This window comes from Chrysochloris asiatica, unplaced genomic scaffold (genome assembly GCF_000296735.1).
Source record: "Chrysochloris asiatica unplaced genomic scaffold, ChrAsi1.0 scaffold00053, whole genome shotgun sequence".
NCBI lineage: Eukaryota > Metazoa > Chordata > Mammalia > Afrosoricida > Chrysochloridae > Chrysochloris > Chrysochloris asiatica.
In genome coordinates, this window is record NW_006408571.1 from 6,175,625 (window position 1) to 6,181,458 (window position 5,834).

The following is a 5,834-nucleotide window of genomic DNA, read 5'->3' on the forward strand; positions in this document are numbered from 1 at the left end:
AGTCCTTGACAACCTCAATCTCTTCTCCATTGATAAGAATGCTGTTTATTGGTCCAGTGGTGAGGATTTTTGTTTTCTTTACATTGAGTTGTAATCAATATGTAAGGCTGTGCTCTATTGTAGTTATGAGCAGTCAAATCAATTCTGAATCATAGCAGTGACCTCATGCACAATAGAATGGAATCATTACCCAGTACTGTGCCATTTTCACAATTCTTGATAACCTCGACCCCATTGCTGTTGCCACTGTGTCAATCCATCTCATTGAGAGTCTTCCTCTTTAGCTCTGACCCTCCACCTTACCTAGCATGATATCCTTATCCTAGGACTCATCTCTCCTAATAATATGTCTGAAATCTGAAAGGTGGAGTCTCCCTAGCCTGGCTTCTAAGGAACATTCTGATGGTACTTCTTCCAACACAGAATTGTTTGTTCATATAGCAGTCCATGGTACTTATAACATTCTTCTCCAATACCATAACTCAAATGTATCAATTCTCCTACAATCTTCCTTATCCACTGTCCAAATTTCAGAATCATTCTAAACTATCAAAAATACCATGGCTTGAGTCAGGCGCACCTTAGTCCTCAAATTGACATCTTTGCTCTTCAACACTTTAAAGTGATCTGTGCAGTAGATTTGCCTAATGCATAAAGATGTGAAGGTCAGTATGTACAGCATAAGTGTAGCATACTGAGTATCAGTGAGTTGTGGGAAAATGAGGTCAGAGGAAGAAAATAATCTAAGTAGGGTAATATGAGAAGACACAAAGGTTTGTATACAAAGTCAAGGAAAGCTTAAAACAAACACAAAACTCCCCAGTTCTTTCTTCCAGCACAGCCTAAATTCCCATACCCTGTTTGCTTATTCCCCCTTGTAGACCTGATGGAATCTCTGAAGAAACCATAGACTTTCTATTTACATCCTGATACTCAGAAATGACTGGTTTTCTGAATACCACATTAAAAATATTAAGGCCCACAGGAACCTGTGCATATTATGTAAATTCTATTAACAATTTTATCTGTCTAATTAAGAGAAATTGAACACATTTTTTTCAATGTTTTGGACACTTTAAAAAATGAATGTTTTGGTGTCCTTATTTCTTTTCATTAATTCACTAGTAAATTTACTTGAAATAATCAATCTGGTTCTATAATTATGCAAAGCTAGTGGCTTTCTAGGGCTAAGTCATTAGATTATTATATTGTTGTTGTTGATAAGTGCTGTCGAGTCAGTTCTGACTCATAGCAACCCTGTATAGAATTTCCAAGGAGAAGCTGGTGAGCTTGAACAGCTGACCTTGCAATTCAAATGTCTTTGAAGTCTGGCGCATTAACCCACAGCCACACACCAGGACTCCGATGATTATATTAGCCAGCTGTTCCTTAGAAACCCTATACAGGGTCGCTATGTATCAGAATCAACTCGACAGCACTTAACAACAACATCAACAACAATGCCATTTTGGTTGCAAAAATGCCAGCTGACTCTAGTTATCTCAAACATAACTGCAACTATAATGGCAAAGTGGAGTTAATTTTAATAATGTAGATGGAGCAAAGTTTGTGAGATATCCATTTGCTGATGGGGCACTACTGAAAATTGAAAGAAACAGCTGAAAATGTCCATTAATAAGGAGAACATACCATGCATAAAGTATAAATCTAGTAATATTGGAAATCATCAAAAATGAAATTAAATGCATAAAGATAAATATCATAGTAGTAAGCTGAAAGGGACAGGTAGTGGCCATTTTGAATCAGATAATATATGGTTTTCTATGCCAGGAATGACAAATTTAAGAGGAATGGTGTCACATTCATTGTGAAAAAGAATATTTAAAGATTTAGCTTCAAATACAATGCTGTCTATGACAGGATACTGTCTACGAACCTACAAGGAAGACATTGTGGATCAAACAAAGTATGGAAAACATTGCAAAGAATGGGAATTCCAAAACACTTACTTGTGCTCATGAGGAACCTGTACATAGATCAAGAGACAATTGTTAGAAAGGGCATACTGAGTGGTTTAAAATCAGGAAAGATATGTACCAGGGTCATATCATTTCACAATACTTATTCAATCTATATGCTAAGCAAATAATCTGAGACACTGGAGTATATGAATAAAACATGGCATCAGAATTTGAGAAAGACTCACTAATGACCTGTGATATACAGATAATACAACTTTGCTTTCTAGAAATGAAGAGGTCTTGAAATTCTGAGTGATGTAGATCAGTGACTGCAGACATCTGTATGCATTGCACCTCAATGTAAAGAAAACAAAAATCCTTATAATTTCACCGAGTAATAGCATCATGATAAATAGAGAAAAGATTGAAGATATCAAAAACTTCATTTTGCATGGATCCACAATCAAAGCTCATGGAAGCAGCAGTGAAGATATTAAGTGATGTTTTACATTATGCAAATCTGCTGAAAAATACCTCTTTAAAGTGTTCAAGAACAAAGATATCAGCTTTGAGGACAAAGCTGCAACTGACTCATGCTGTGGTATTTTCAGTTGCCTCATATGAATGTGAAAGTTTGACAATAAAATAAGGAGGACTGTATTAGAATTGATGACTTTGAATTATGGTTGGTAAAACACACTGAAAGTACCATCTACTGCTGGAAGAACAAACAAATCTGTTTTGGAAGACTTACAGCCAGATTGCCCCTTGGAAGTAAGGACAGTAAGACTCAGTCTCCTACTTGGAACATGTTAAGAGGGACCGCTGCCTGGAGAAGGACACTATACTTGGCAAAGTACTGGTGTTGTTAAGTGCCAATGAGTCAGTTCCAACCCAGAGTGCTCCTGTATAGTGTTCCCAAGGAATAACTGGTAAGCTTGAACCACCGAGCTTTCAGTTCAAGCCAACTTTTCAGTCCAGTGCGTTAACCCACAGTACCACACCAGGACTCCTTGGTAATATATGTTGTTGTTGTTGTTAAGTGCTGTCAAGTCCGTTCCGACTCATAGCGACCCTATACAGGGTTTCCAAGGTTTTAAATAGTTATGGAGCAGAAAGCCTCATCTTTCTCCTGTGGAACAGCTGGTAGTTTCGAACTGCTGGCATTAAGATTCACAGCCTGATTCGTAACCACTACGCTAGAGCTCCTTTGGCAATATATAGGATCAATGAAAAAAGCGTAAGATCCACCAACAAGATGTATTGACCCAGTGGCAGCAACAATAGGCTCAAACATAATGACAATTGTGAGGATGGCTCAAGACTGGGCAGTGTTTGTTCTGTGTGCATAAGGTTGCTAAGAGCCAAAACTGACTTTATGACATCTAACAACAACAACAAAAACAAGAAAGACCAGTTAAAACTACCATTATTCAAATTTACATGCCAACCACCAAATTCAATGATGAAGACATTGAAAAAAGTAATCAAGTTCTTGAGTTAGATATTGATCAAATGTGTAAACAAGATGCAATCACTACTGGTGATTGGAATACAAAAGCTGGAAACAAAGAATAACTAAGTAGTTAGAGATTATGTCCTTGGTGATAGAAATGATGCTGGAGATTCCATGATTGACATTTGTAAGTCAACAGTTTTTTATTGCAAATACCCTTTTAAACAAGTAGCCAGTGAATATAGATGTGGACAACAAGCTTGAATAAACATGAATCAAATTGACTATATTTGTCGAAACAATATGATACGAAGTAGCTCAATATCATCAGAAAAAATAAGGCCAGGGACTGACAAATAGATCACTAATTGCCCATATGCAAGTTCAGGCTAAAGCTGAAGAAAATTAAAACAAGTCCATGAAAGCCAAAATATGACCCACCTATATTTAGAGACCATCTCAATAACAGATTTGTTTGATGCATTAGACACGGATGATCACCATAAGAGTTGTAGGATGACATCAGTCACATCACACATGAAGAAAGCAATTAAGTTATTAAAAAGACAGGAAACAAACAACCAAAAAAGACCAAAGTAGTTGTCTAAGTAAACTCGATACTTCCTTTTGAATATAAAGTAGGTATAACAATAGGATGAAATAATGATGTAAAAAAAGCTGAGCAGAAAATTTGAAAGGGTAGCTTGAGAATACAAAGCAAAGTATTATAATGAAATGTGAAAAGGAAAGAATATACTCAGCTTTTCTCAAACTGAAAACAGAAGAAAAAATTCAAGCCTCAACTTGAAATATTGAAGGATTCTATGGGAAAAATATTGAAAAATTTAGGAAGCATAAAAATAAAATGGAAAGAATGCACATAATCACTGTAACAATGTTACAGTGCTTCCTAAAATGTATTTCTTTTTCTATCTTTCCTTAAGCATTCTTATTGGCATTCAAGGACAAAAAGTACAATGAGATGCTCATAGTTCCCCTCCTCCTCTCCAAAATCTTTTTCTAATCACAGCTTCCTAATTTGCTGTATTAACTAACGACATAGTAAATTCTTTTGATGAATAACATATTAATTGACTTTTATTTTTACCTAACACTACGTATGTTTAAAGATTTGTAAAATAATTCTAGAAAGATAAGACAATTACTTCAACACTATCCTTTTAGATCCCAGGTCTGAGATTTCATGTTCATGCCAGAACAATGTGTGCAGAAGACTACAGAAGTAAAAGAAACTGCTACTTTATAAGACTTCAGGATGATTTATTCCTCTTGTGCAGGTGCGGATATAATCAAAGTTCAGCTCACAGTGATAAAATTTTGTATAAACTTATCAAAGTAAGCCCTGCATTGTTTTAGAGTCTTCAAAATTTTCTGGATACATGAAGCTAAGTTTTGACTTTGGGATAGATCCAGAATGCTGAATATCACTTGTGAAAATGTTTGTTAATTTTCAAAATATAAAAAAAGAATGAGTTAGGCATGAAGCTAGTTACCTCACTTATGAAACATCAAATGATTCTGTTCTCTAACATTATAAAAATATGATTTATTATTATTGTTCCCCAATCAAGACATAAAAGTTATGCTAAGAATATAGCCCTTAATTTCGTGCTTCTAAGCTATCCTGGCAGGCTATGGGCACAGCTTTCCAAGTATATTTTCATCATGACAACCCACATCACATATATCTTAAAATATCAGTAGTCAGTAGTCCTTTGATCAATTTCAATGAATCTACAAATACTTCAAGTGAGAAGGCTCTAAAACCACATCAATCTTATCATGCTTATTAAAAATGACTCCATACACATTTTGTATAAATTAATAGTTATACCTCATTATTGAATACTTGTTTTAATTTTGTTGACCGTATTGCTTTTATTATTTGTTCCTCTCCCCCCTTTGGTCTTACTCATCCATATGTATTTTGGTTAATTTCAGGTGTGTTAACTTCAAGCACTTTATGTCATTTATAAAACCTCTCTTGTCTCTTTCAATCCAAATTATATACCCTATAAGTCAATAGTTAAAGAAATTTGGAATTGCAGTTTAAGTACGTGGGTGAATAGGAAATATGTCAATATTTTAAATAAAAAAAAAATCATCCTATGTGTTTCCAGTTCAAAATAGCTTTGGGCAAATGATATTTCATCTATAGATTATTATAGCAAACATAATTCTAAAAAGACATTGCGGATTTCTACCACATCTATATTAACATATCCCCCTTGATTGCAGAATAGATCAATGACTAGGATAGACTATTACTCTCATGATATAGTTCATGGCAAATGAAATGTCTTCTGATATAATTAAGATTCCTATTCAGGTGATTTTGAATCAAAGGTGAGGCTATCTTTTAACAAAATCTGAAGAAGGTCTAAGATTCATGTTGGACAACATGAAGAAGAACAACTTAAAAATTATTGGCATTC